The sequence below is a fragment of the Phoenix dactylifera genome, chromosome 4, assembly GCF_051530095.1.
Source record: "Phoenix dactylifera cultivar Ajwa chromosome 4, Ajwa_hap1_PhDact_Kaust_v1.1, whole genome shotgun sequence".
In the NCBI taxonomy this organism is placed as follows: Eukaryota; Viridiplantae; Streptophyta; class Magnoliopsida; order Arecales; family Arecaceae; genus Phoenix; species Phoenix dactylifera.
Genome location: NC_143193.1, coordinates 35,768,292 through 35,778,072, shown reverse-complemented (window position 1 = coordinate 35,778,072; position 9,781 = coordinate 35,768,292). Strand labels below are relative to the sequence as shown.

General features: G+C 49.3%; 27 non-coding genes across 27 annotated transcripts; all 27 read left to right on the top strand.

Moving 5' to 3' along the window:
• The first annotated feature begins 59 nt into the window (after positions 1-59).
• Positions 60-178, top strand: LOC149758782 (5S ribosomal RNA). Its single transcript, XR_016400822.1, has one exon. It is a non-coding gene; the product is annotated as a 5S ribosomal RNA (ribosomal RNA).
• Positions 179-425: 247 nt separating this feature from the next.
• Positions 426-544, top strand: LOC149758781 (5S ribosomal RNA). Its single transcript, XR_016412586.1, has one exon. It is a non-coding gene; the product is annotated as a 5S ribosomal RNA (ribosomal RNA).
• A 246-nt stretch (positions 545-790) lies between these two features.
• On the top strand, positions 791-909 carry LOC149758780 (5S ribosomal RNA). The gene has a single exon (XR_016408615.1). It is a non-coding gene; the product is annotated as a 5S ribosomal RNA (ribosomal RNA).
• Positions 910-1,155: 246 nt separating this feature from the next.
• LOC149758779 (5S ribosomal RNA) lies at positions 1,156-1,274 on the top strand. The gene has a single exon (XR_016409067.1). It is a non-coding gene; the product is annotated as a 5S ribosomal RNA (ribosomal RNA).
• A 246-nt stretch (positions 1,275-1,520) lies between these two features.
• On the top strand, positions 1,521-1,639 carry LOC149758778 (5S ribosomal RNA). The gene has a single exon (XR_016409066.1). It is a non-coding gene; the product is annotated as a 5S ribosomal RNA (ribosomal RNA).
• Positions 1,640-1,885: 246 nt separating this feature from the next.
• Positions 1,886-2,004, top strand: LOC149758777 (5S ribosomal RNA). The gene has a single exon (XR_016408172.1). It is a non-coding gene; the product is annotated as a 5S ribosomal RNA (ribosomal RNA).
• Positions 2,005-2,250: 246 nt separating this feature from the next.
• On the top strand, positions 2,251-2,369 carry LOC149758776 (5S ribosomal RNA). Its single transcript, XR_016409064.1, has one exon. It is a non-coding gene; the product is annotated as a 5S ribosomal RNA (ribosomal RNA).
• Positions 2,370-2,615: 246 nt separating this feature from the next.
• On the top strand, positions 2,616-2,734 carry LOC149758775 (5S ribosomal RNA). Its single transcript, XR_016411919.1, has one exon. It is a non-coding gene; the product is annotated as a 5S ribosomal RNA (ribosomal RNA).
• A 248-nt stretch (positions 2,735-2,982) lies between these two features.
• Positions 2,983-3,101, top strand: LOC149758774 (5S ribosomal RNA). The gene has a single exon (XR_016411918.1). It is a non-coding gene; the product is annotated as a 5S ribosomal RNA (ribosomal RNA).
• Positions 3,102-3,349: 248 nt separating this feature from the next.
• LOC149758773 (5S ribosomal RNA) lies at positions 3,350-3,468 on the top strand. Its single transcript, XR_016409063.1, has one exon. It is a non-coding gene; the product is annotated as a 5S ribosomal RNA (ribosomal RNA).
• Positions 3,469-3,713: 245 nt separating this feature from the next.
• Positions 3,714-3,832, top strand: LOC149758772 (5S ribosomal RNA). Its single transcript, XR_016404245.1, has one exon. It is a non-coding gene; the product is annotated as a 5S ribosomal RNA (ribosomal RNA).
• Positions 3,833-4,077: 245 nt separating this feature from the next.
• On the top strand, positions 4,078-4,196 carry LOC149758771 (5S ribosomal RNA). The gene has a single exon (XR_016409061.1). It is a non-coding gene; the product is annotated as a 5S ribosomal RNA (ribosomal RNA).
• Positions 4,197-4,442: 246 nt separating this feature from the next.
• LOC149758770 (5S ribosomal RNA) lies at positions 4,443-4,561 on the top strand. The gene has a single exon (XR_016409060.1). It is a non-coding gene; the product is annotated as a 5S ribosomal RNA (ribosomal RNA).
• Positions 4,562-4,807: 246 nt separating this feature from the next.
• LOC149758769 (5S ribosomal RNA) lies at positions 4,808-4,926 on the top strand. The gene has a single exon (XR_016406581.1). It is a non-coding gene; the product is annotated as a 5S ribosomal RNA (ribosomal RNA).
• A 246-nt stretch (positions 4,927-5,172) lies between these two features.
• LOC149758768 (5S ribosomal RNA) lies at positions 5,173-5,291 on the top strand. Its single transcript, XR_016402336.1, has one exon. It is a non-coding gene; the product is annotated as a 5S ribosomal RNA (ribosomal RNA).
• A 247-nt stretch (positions 5,292-5,538) lies between these two features.
• LOC149758767 (5S ribosomal RNA) lies at positions 5,539-5,657 on the top strand. The gene has a single exon (XR_016412615.1). It is a non-coding gene; the product is annotated as a 5S ribosomal RNA (ribosomal RNA).
• Positions 5,658-5,902: 245 nt separating this feature from the next.
• Positions 5,903-6,021, top strand: LOC149758766 (5S ribosomal RNA). Its single transcript, XR_016407627.1, has one exon. It is a non-coding gene; the product is annotated as a 5S ribosomal RNA (ribosomal RNA).
• Positions 6,022-6,268: 247 nt separating this feature from the next.
• Positions 6,269-6,387, top strand: LOC149758765 (5S ribosomal RNA). Its single transcript, XR_016409059.1, has one exon. It is a non-coding gene; the product is annotated as a 5S ribosomal RNA (ribosomal RNA).
• A 246-nt stretch (positions 6,388-6,633) lies between these two features.
• LOC149758764 (5S ribosomal RNA) lies at positions 6,634-6,752 on the top strand. The gene has a single exon (XR_016405570.1). It is a non-coding gene; the product is annotated as a 5S ribosomal RNA (ribosomal RNA).
• A 247-nt stretch (positions 6,753-6,999) lies between these two features.
• On the top strand, positions 7,000-7,118 carry LOC149758763 (5S ribosomal RNA). Its single transcript, XR_016409058.1, has one exon. It is a non-coding gene; the product is annotated as a 5S ribosomal RNA (ribosomal RNA).
• A 246-nt stretch (positions 7,119-7,364) lies between these two features.
• On the top strand, positions 7,365-7,483 carry LOC149758762 (5S ribosomal RNA). Its single transcript, XR_016406580.1, has one exon. It is a non-coding gene; the product is annotated as a 5S ribosomal RNA (ribosomal RNA).
• Positions 7,484-7,729: 246 nt separating this feature from the next.
• LOC149758761 (5S ribosomal RNA) lies at positions 7,730-7,848 on the top strand. The gene has a single exon (XR_016412614.1). It is a non-coding gene; the product is annotated as a 5S ribosomal RNA (ribosomal RNA).
• Positions 7,849-8,093: 245 nt separating this feature from the next.
• Positions 8,094-8,212, top strand: LOC149758760 (5S ribosomal RNA). The gene has a single exon (XR_016407626.1). It is a non-coding gene; the product is annotated as a 5S ribosomal RNA (ribosomal RNA).
• Positions 8,213-8,459: 247 nt separating this feature from the next.
• LOC149758759 (5S ribosomal RNA) lies at positions 8,460-8,578 on the top strand. Its single transcript, XR_016412613.1, has one exon. It is a non-coding gene; the product is annotated as a 5S ribosomal RNA (ribosomal RNA).
• Positions 8,579-8,823: 245 nt separating this feature from the next.
• LOC149758758 (5S ribosomal RNA) lies at positions 8,824-8,942 on the top strand. Its single transcript, XR_016407624.1, has one exon. It is a non-coding gene; the product is annotated as a 5S ribosomal RNA (ribosomal RNA).
• Positions 8,943-9,189: 247 nt separating this feature from the next.
• LOC149758757 (5S ribosomal RNA) lies at positions 9,190-9,308 on the top strand. The gene has a single exon (XR_016409057.1). It is a non-coding gene; the product is annotated as a 5S ribosomal RNA (ribosomal RNA).
• A 246-nt stretch (positions 9,309-9,554) lies between these two features.
• Positions 9,555-9,673, top strand: LOC149758756 (5S ribosomal RNA). Its single transcript, XR_016405569.1, has one exon. It is a non-coding gene; the product is annotated as a 5S ribosomal RNA (ribosomal RNA).
• Positions 9,674-9,781: the final 108 nt, after the last annotated feature.

Sequence of the window (9,781 nt, the reverse complement as noted above, 5' to 3'; positions counted from 1 at the left end):
TCTCGGGCCGTCGAGGTCTGCTGCTTTGTCATAAAAGGGAGTTTCGAAGGGCATGTCATGGGTGCGATCATACCAGCACTAATGCACCGGATCCCATCAGAACTCCGTAGTTAAGCGTGCTTGGGCGAGAGTAGTACTAGGATGGGTGACCCCCCGGGAAGTCCTCGTGTTGCACCCTTTTTATTTTTTGCCCGCTTTTTGATTTTTTGATAATATTTATTTTTAATTTTTCGGCTTTTGGCTTTTCCTCTTCGGATAATTTTTTTCCCCCGACAATAAACTGAATCCGGAGACTGGCGGTGCCATGCCGCATAGCGGGACCAGCGCGTTGAATCCTACGCCAGAACGGCCCCGGCAGCGTGAATGTCTCGGGCCGTCGAGGTCTGCAGCTTTGTCATAAAAGGGAGTTTCGAAGGGCATGTCATGGGTGCGATCATACCAGCACTAATGCACCGGATCCCATCAGAACTCCGTAGTTAAGCGTGCTTGGGCGAGAGTAGTACTAGGATGGGTGACCTCCTGGGAAGTCCTCGTGTTGCACCCTTTTTATTTTTTGCCCGCTTTTTCATTTTTTGATAATATTTATTTTTAATTTTTCGGCTTTTGGCTTTTCCTCTTCGGATAATTTTTTTTTTCCGAAAATAAACTGAGTCCGGAGACTGGCGGTGCCATGCCGCATAGCGGAACAGCGCGTTGAATCCTACGCCAGAACGGCCCCGGCAGCGCGAATGTCTCGGGCCGTCGCGGTCTGCTGCTTTGTCATAAAAGGGAGTTTCGAAGGGCATGTCATGGGTGCGATCATTCCAGCACTAATGCACCGGATCCCATCATAACTCCGCAGTTAAGCGTGCTTGGGCGAGAGGAGTACTAGGATGGGTGACCACCTGGGAAGTCCTCGTGTTGCACCCTTTTTATTTTTTGCCCGCTTTTTTATTTTTTGATAATATTTATTTTTATTTTTTTGGCTTTTGGCTTTTCCTCTTCGGATAATTTTTTCGCCCCGAAAATAAACTGAGTCCGGAGACTGGCGGTGCCATGCCGCATAGCGGAACAGCGCGTTGAATCCTATGCCAGAACGGCCCCGGCAGCGCGAATGTTTCGGGCCGTCGAGGTCTGCTGCTTTGTCATAAAAGGGAGTTTCGAAGGGCATGTCATGGGTGCGATCATACCAGCACTAATGCACCGGATCCCATCAGAACTCCGCAGTTAAGCGTGCTTGGGCGAGAGTAGTACTAGGATGGGTGACCCCCTGGGAAGTCCTCGTGTTGCACCCCTTTTATTTTTTGCCCGCTTTTTTATTTTTTGATAACATTTATTTTTTATTTTTCGGCTTTTGGCTTTTCCTCTTCGGATAATTTTTTTCCCCCGAAAATAAACTGAGTCCGGAGACTGGCGGTGCCATGCCGCATAGCGGAACGGCGTGTTGAATCCTACGCCAGAACGGCCCCGGCAGTGCGAATGTCTCGGGCCATCGAGGTCTGCTGCTTTGTCATAAAAGGGAGTTTCGATGGGCATGTCATGGGTGCGATCATACCAGCACTAATGCACCGGATCCCATCAGAACTCCGCAGTTAAGCGTGCTTGGGCGAGAGTAGTACTAGGATGGGTGACCCCCTGGGAAGTCCTCGTGTTGCACCCCTTTTATTTTTTGTCCGCTTTTTTATTTTTTGATAATATTTATTTTTAATTTGTCGGCTTTTGGCTTTTCCTCTTCGGATAATTTTTTTCCCCCGAAAATAAACTGAGTCCGGAGACTCGCGGTGCCATGCCGCATAGCGGAACAGCGCGTTGAATCCTACGCCAGAACGGCCCCGGCAGCGCGAATGCCTCGGGCCGTCGAGGTCTGCTGCTTTGTCATAAAAGGGAGTTTCGAAGGGCATGTCATGGGTGCGATCATACCAGCACTAATGCACCGGATCCCATCATAACTCCGCAGTTAAGCGTGCTTGGGTGAGAGAAGTACTAGGATGGGTGACCCCCTGGGAAGTCCTCGTGTTGCACCCCTTTTATTTTTTGTCCGCTTTTTTATTTTTTGATAATATTTATTTTTAATTTGTCGGCTTTTGGCTTTTCCTCTTCGGATAATTTTTTTCCCCCGAAAATAAACTGAGTCCGGAGACTCGCGGTGCCATGCCGCATAGCGGAACAGCGCGTTGAATCCTACGCCAGAACGGCCCCGGCAGCGCGAATGCCTCGGGCCGTCGAGGTCTGCTGCTTTGTCATAAAAGGGAGTTTCGAAGGGCATGTCATGGGTGCGATCATACCAGCACTAATGCACCGGATCCCATCAGAACTCCGCAGTTAAGCGTGCTTGGGCGAGAGTAGTACTAGGATGGGTGACCCCCTGGGAAGTCCTCGTGTTGCACCCCTTTTATTTTTTGTCCGCTTTTTTATTTTTTGATAATATTTATTTTTAATTTTTCGGCTTTTGGCTTTTCCTCTTCGGATAATTTTTTTCCCCCGAAAATAAACTGAGTCCGGAGACTCGCGGTGCCATGCCGCATAGCGGAACAGCGCATTGAATCCTACGCCAGAACGGCCCCGGCAGCGCGAATGTCTCGGGCCGTCGAGGTCTGCTGCTTTGTCATAAAAGGGTGTTTCGATGGGCATGTCATGGGTGCGATCATACCAGCACTAATGCACCGGATCCCATCAGAACTCCGCAGTTAAGCGTGCTTGGGCGAGAGTAGTACTAGGATGGGTGACCCCCTGGGAAGTCCTCGTGTTGCACCCTTTTTATTTTTTTCTCCACTTTTTTATTTTTTGATAATATTTATTTTTAATTTTTCGGGTTTTGGCTTTTCCTCTTCGGATAATTTTTTTCCCCCGAAAATAAACTGAGTCCGGAGACTGGCGGTGCTATGCCGCATAGCGGGACCAGCGCGTTGAATCCTACACCAGAACGGCCCCGGCGGCGCGAATGTCTCGGGCCGTCGAGGTCTGCTGCTTTGTCATAAAAGGGAGTTTCGATGGGCATGTCATGGGTGCGATCATACCAGCACTAATGCACCGGATCCCATCAGAACTCCGCAGTTAAGCGTGCTTGGGCGAGAGTAGTACTAGGATGGGTGACCCCCTGGGAAGTCCTCGTGTTGCACCCTTTTTATTTTTTTCTCCACTTTTTTATTTTTTGATAATATTTATTTTTAATTTTTCGGGTTTTGGCTTTTCCTCTTCGGATAATTTTTTTCCCCCGAAAATAAACTGAGTCCGGAGACTGGCGGTGCTATGCCGCATAGCGGGACCAGCGCGTTGAATCCTACACCAGAACGGCCCCGGCGGCGCGAATGTCTCGGGCCGTCGAGGTCTGCTGCTTTGTCATAAAAGGGAGTTTCGATGGGCATGTCATGGGTGCGATCATACCAGCACTAATGCACCGGATCCCATCAGAACTCCGCAGTTAAGCGTGCTTGGGCGAGAGTAGTACTAGGATGGGTGACCCCCTGGGAAGTCCTCGTGTTGCACCCCTTTTATTTTTTGCCCGCTTTTTTATTTTTTGATAATATTTATTTTTAATTTGTCGGCTTTTGGCTTTTCCTCTTCGGATAATTTTTTCCCCCGAAAATAAACTGAGTCCGGAGACTCGCGGTGCCATGCCGCATAGCGGAACAGCGCGTTGAATCCTACGCCAGAACGGCCCCGGCAGCGCGAATGCCTCGGGCCGTCGAGGTCTGCTGCTTCGTCATAAAAGGGAGTTTCGAAGGGCATGTCATGGGTGCGATCATACCAGCACTAATGCACCGGATCCGATCAGAACTCCGCAGTTAAGCGTGCTTGGGCGAGAGTAGTACTAGGATGGGTGACCCCCTGGGAAGTCCTCGTGTTGCACCCTTTTTATTTTTTGCCCGCTTTTTTATTTTTTGATAATATTTATTTTTAATTTTTCGGCTTTTGGCTTTTCCTCTTCGGATAATTTTTTTTTCCGAAAATAAACTGAGTCCGGAGACTGGCGGTGCCATGCCGCATAGCGGAACAGCGCGTTGAATCCTACGCCAGAACGGCCCCGGCAGCGCGAATGTCTCGGGCCGTCGCGGTCTGCTGCTTTGTCATAAAAGGGTGTTTCGATGGGCATGTCATGGGTGCGATCATACCAGCACTAATGCACCGGATCCCATCAGAACTCCGCAGTTAAGCGTGCTTGGGCGAGAGTAGTACTAGGATGGGTGACCCCCTGGGAAGTCCTCGTGTTGCACCCCTTTTATTTTTTGCCCGCTTTTTTCTTTTTTGATAACATTTATTTTTAATTTTTTGGCTTTTCACTTTTCCTCTTCGGATAATTTTTTTCCCTCGAAAATAAACTGAGTCCGGAGACTCGCGGTGCCATGCCGCATAGCGGAACAGCGCGTTGAATCCTACGCTAGAACGGCCCCGGCAGCGCGAATGCCTCGGGCCGTCGCGGTCTGCTGCTTTGTCATAAAAGGGAGTTTCGAAGGGCATGTCATGGGTGCGATCATACCAGCACTAATGCACCGGATCCCATCAGAACTCCGCAGTTAAGCGTGCTTGGGCGAGAGTAGTACTAGGATGGGTGACCCCCTGGGAAGTCCTCGTGTTGCACCCCTTTTATTTTTTGCCCGCTTTTTTCTTTTTTGATAACATTTATTTTTAATTTTTTGGCTTTTCACTTTTCCTCTTCGGATAATTTTTTTCCCTCGAAAATAAACTGAGTCCGGAGACTCGCGGTGCCATGCCGCATAGCGGAACAGCGCGTTGAATCCTACGCTAGAACGGCCCCGGCAGCGCGAATGCCTCGGGCCGTCGCGGTCTGCTGCTTTGTCATAAAAGGGAGTTTCGAAGGGCATGTCATGGGTGCGATCATACCAGCACTAATGCACCGGATCCCATCATAACTCCGCAGTTAAGCGTGCTTGGGCGAGAGAAGTACTAGGATGGGTGACCCCCTGGGAAGTCCTCGTGTTGCACCCTTTTTATTTTTTGCTCGCTTTTTTATTTTTTGGTAATATTTATTTTTAATTTTTTGGCTTTTGGCTTTTCCTCTTCGGATAATTTTTTCCCCCAGAAAATAAACTGAGTCCGGAGACTGGCGGTGCCATGCCGCATAGCGGAACAGCGCGTTGAATCATACGCCAGAACGGCCCCGGCAGCGCGAATGTCTCGGGCCGTCGAGGTCTGCTGCTTTGTCTTAAAAGGGAGTTTCGAAGGGCATGTCTTGGGTGCGATCATACCAGCACTAATGCACCGGATCCCATCAGAACTCCGCAGTTAAGCGTGCTTGGGTGAGAGTAGTACTAGGATGGGTGACCCCCTGGGAAGTCCTCGTGTTGCACCCTTTTTATTTTTTGCCCGCTTTTTTATTTTTTGATAATATTTATTTTTAATTTTTCGGCTTTTGGCTTTTCCTCTTCGGATAATTTTTTTCCCCCGACAATAAACTGAGTCCGGAGACTGGCGGTGCCATGCCGCATAGCGGGACCAGCGCGTTGAATCCTACGCCAGAACGGCCCCGGCAGCGTGAATGTCTCGGGCCGTCGAGGTCTGCTGCTTTGTCATAAAAGGGAGTTTCGAAGGGCATGTCATGGGTGCGATCATACCAGCACTAATGCACCGGATCCCATCAGAACTCCGTAGTTAAGCGTGCTTGGGCGAGAGTAGTACTAGGATGGGTGACCCCCTGGGAAGTCCTCGTGTTGCACCCTTTTTATTTTTTGCCCGCTTTTTTATTTTTTGATAATATTTATTTTTAATTTTTCGGCTTTTGGCTTTTCCTCTTCGGATAATTTTTTTTTCCGAAAATAAACTGAGTCCGGAGACTGGCGGTGCCATGCCGCATAGCGGAACAGCGCGTTGAATCCTACGCCAGAACGGCCCCGGCAGCGCGAATGTCTCGGGCCGTCGCGGTCTGCTGCTTTGTCATAAAAGGGAGTTTCGAAGGGCATGTCATGGGTGTGATCATACCAGCACTAATGCACCGGATCCCATCATAACTCCGCAGTTAAGCGTGCTTGGGCGAGAGAAGTACTAGGATGGGTGACCCCCTGGGAAGTCCTCGTGTTGCACCCTTTTTATTTTTTGCCCGCTTTTTTATTTTTTGATAATATTTATTTTTAATTTTTTGGCTTTTGGCTTTTCCTCTTCGGATAATTTTTTTCCCCCGACAATAAACTGGGTCCGGAGACTGGCGGTGCCATGCCGCATAGCGGGACCAGCGCGTTGAATCCTACACCAGAACGGCCCCGGCAGCGCGAATGTCTCGGGCCGTCGAGGTCTGCTGCTTTGTCATAAAAGGGAGTTTCGAAGGGCATATCATGGGTGCGATCATACCAGCACTAATGCACCGGATCCCATCAGAACTCCGCAGTTAAGCGTGCTTGGGCGAGAGTAGTACTAGGATGGGTGACCCCCTGGGAAGTCCTCGTGTTGCACCCCTTTTATTTTTTGCCCGCATTTTTCTTTTTTGATAACATTTATTTTTAATTTTTTGGCTTTTGGCTTTTCCTCTTCGGATAATTTTTTTCCCTCGAAAATAAACTGAGTCCGGAGACTCGCGGTGCCATGCCGCATAGCGGAACAGCGCATTGAATCCTACGCCAGAACGGCCCCGGCAGCGCGAATGTCTCGGGCCGTCGAGGTCTGCTGCTTTGTCATAAAAGGGTGTTTCGATGGGCATGTCATGGGTGCGATCATACCAGCCCTAATGCACCGGATCCCATCAGAACTCCGCAGTTAAGCGTGCTTGGGCGAGAGTAGTACTAGGATGGGTGACCCCCTGGGAAGTCCTCGTCTTGCACCCCTTTTTATTTTTTGCCCACTTTTTTATTTTTTGATAATGTTTATTATTAATTTTTCGGCTTTTGGCTTTTCCTCTTCGGATAATTTTTTTCCCCCGAAAATAAACTGAGTCCGGAGACTCGCGGTGCCATGCCGCATAGCGGAACAGCGCATTGAATCCTACGCCAGAACGGCCCCGGCAGCGCGAATGTCTCGGGCCGTCGAGGTCTGCTGCTTTGTCATAAAAGGGTGTTTCGATGGGCATGTCATGGGTGCGATCATACCAGCACTAATGCACCGGATCCCATCAGAACTCCGCAGTTAAGCGTGCTTGGGCGAGAGTAGTACTAGGATGGGTGACCCCCTGGGAAGTCCTCGTGTTGCACCCCTTTTATTTTTTGCCCGCTTTTTTCTTTTTTGATAACATTTATTTTTAATTTTTTGGCTTTTGGCTTTTCCTCTTCGGATAATTTTTTTCCCTCGAAAATAAACTGAGTCCGGAGACTCGCGGTGCCATGCCGCATAGCGGAACAGCGCGTTGAATCCTACGCTAGAACGGCCCCGGCAGCGCGAATGCCTCGGGCCGTCGCGGTCTGCTGCTTTGTCATAAAAGGGAGTTTCGAAGGGCATGTCATGGGTGCGATCATACCAGCACTAATGCACCGGATCCCATCATAACTCCGCAGTTAAGCGTGCTTGGGCGAGAGAAGTACTAGGATGGGTGACCCCCTGGGAAGTCCTCGTGTTGCACCCTTTTTATTTTTTGCCCGCTTTTTTATTTTTTGGTAATATTTATTTTTAATTTTTTGGCTTTTGGCTTTTCCTCTTCGGATAATTTCTTTCCCCAGAAAATAAACTGAGTCCGGAGACTGGCGGTGCCATGCCGCATAGCGGAACAGCGCGTTGAATCATACGCCAGAACGGCCCCGGCAGCGCGAATGTCTCGGGCCGTCGAGGTCTGCTGCTTTGTCTTAAAAGGGAGTTTCGAAGGGCATGTCATGGGTGCGATCATACCAGCACTAATGCACCGGATCCCATCAGAACTCCGTAGTTAAGCGTGCTTGGGCGAGAGTAGTACTAGGATGGGTGACCCCCTGGGAAGTCCTCGTGTTGCACCCTTTTTATTTTTTGCCCGCTTTTTTATTTTTTGATAATATTTATTTTTAATTTTTCGGCTTTTGGCTTTTCCTCTTCGGATAATTTTTTTTTCCGAAAATAAACTGAGTCCGGAGACTGGCGGTGCCATGCCGCATAGCGGAACAGCGCGTTGAATCCTACGCCAGAACGGCCCCGGCAGCGCGAATGTCTCGGGCCGTCGCGGTCTGTTGCTTTGTCATAAAAGGGAGTTTCGAAGGGCATGTCATGGGTGTGATCATACCAGCACTAATGCACCGGATCCCATCATAACTCCGCAGTTAAGCGTGCTTGGGCGAGAGAAGTACTAGGATGGGTGACCCCCTGGGAAGTCCTCGTGTTGCACCCTTTTTATTTTTTGCCCGCTTTTTTATTTTTTGATAATATTTATTTTTAATTTTTCGGCTTTTGGCTTTTCCTCTTCGGATAATTTTTTTCCCCCGACAATAAACTGAGTCCGGAGACTGGCGGTGCCATGCCGCATAGCGGGACCAGCGCGTTGAATCCTACGCCAGAACGGCCCCGGCAGCGTGAATGTCTCGGGCCGTCGAGGTCTGCTGCTTTGTCATAAAAGGGAGTTTCGAAGGGCATGTCATGGGTGCGATCATACCAGCACTAATGCACCGGATCCCATCAGAACTCCGTAGTTAAGCGTGCTTGGGCGAGAGTAGTACTAGGATGGGTGACCCCCTGGGAAGTCCTCGTGTTGCACCCTTTTTATTTTTTGCCCGCTTTTTTATTTTTTGATAATATTTATTTTTAATTTTTCGGCTTTTGGCTTTTCCTCTTCGGATAATTTTTTTTTCCGAAAATAAATTGAGTCCGGAGACTGGCGGTGCCATGCCGCATAGCAGAACAGCGCGTTGAATCCTACGCCAGAACGGCCCCGGCAGCGCGAATGTCTCGGGCCGTCGCGGTCTGCTGCTTTGTCATAAAAGGGAGTTTCGAAGGGCATGTCATGGGTGTGATCATACCAGCACTAATGCACCGGATCCCATCATAACTCCGCAGTTAAGCGTGCTTGGGCGAGAGAAGTACTAGGATGGGTGACCCCCTGGGAAGTCCTCGTGTTGCACCCTTTTTATTTTTTGCCCGCTTTTTTATTTTTTGATAATATTTATTTTTAATTTTTTGGCTTTTGGCTTTTCCTCTTCGGATAATTTTTTTCCCCCGACAATAAACTGGGTCCGGAGACTGGCGGTGCCATGCCGCATAGCGGGACCAGCGCGTTGAATCCTACGCCAGAACGGCCTCGGCAGCGCGAATGTCTCGGGCCGTCGAGGTCTGCTGCTTTGTCATAAAAGGGAGTTTCGAAGGGCATATCATGGGTGCGATCATACCAGCACTAATGCACCGGATCCCATCAGAACTCCGCAGTTAAGCGTGCTTGGGCGAGAGTAGTACTAGGATGGGTGACCCCCTGGGAAGTCCTCGTGTTGCACCCCTTTTATTTTTTGCCCGCATTTTTCTTTTTTGATAACATTTATTTTTAATTTTTTGGCTTTTGGCTTTTCCTCTTCGGATAATTTTTTTCCCTCGAAAATAAACTGAGTCCGGAGACTCACGGTGCCATGCCGCATAGCGGAACAGCGCATTGAATCCTACGCCAGAACGGCCCCGGCAGCGCGAATGTCTCGGGCCGTCGAGGTCTGCTGCTTTGTCATAAAAAGGTGTTTCGATGGGCATGTCATGGGTGCGATCATACCAGCCCTAATGCACCGGATCCCATCAGAACTCCGCAGTTAAGCGTGCTTGGGCGAGAGTAGTACTAGGATGGGTGACCCCCTGGGAAGTCCTCGTCTTGCACCCCTTTTTATTTTTTGCCCACTTTTTTATTTTTTGATAATGTTTATTTTTAATTTTTCGGCTTTTGGCTTTTCCTCTTCGGATAATTTTTTTCCCCCGAAAATAAACTGAG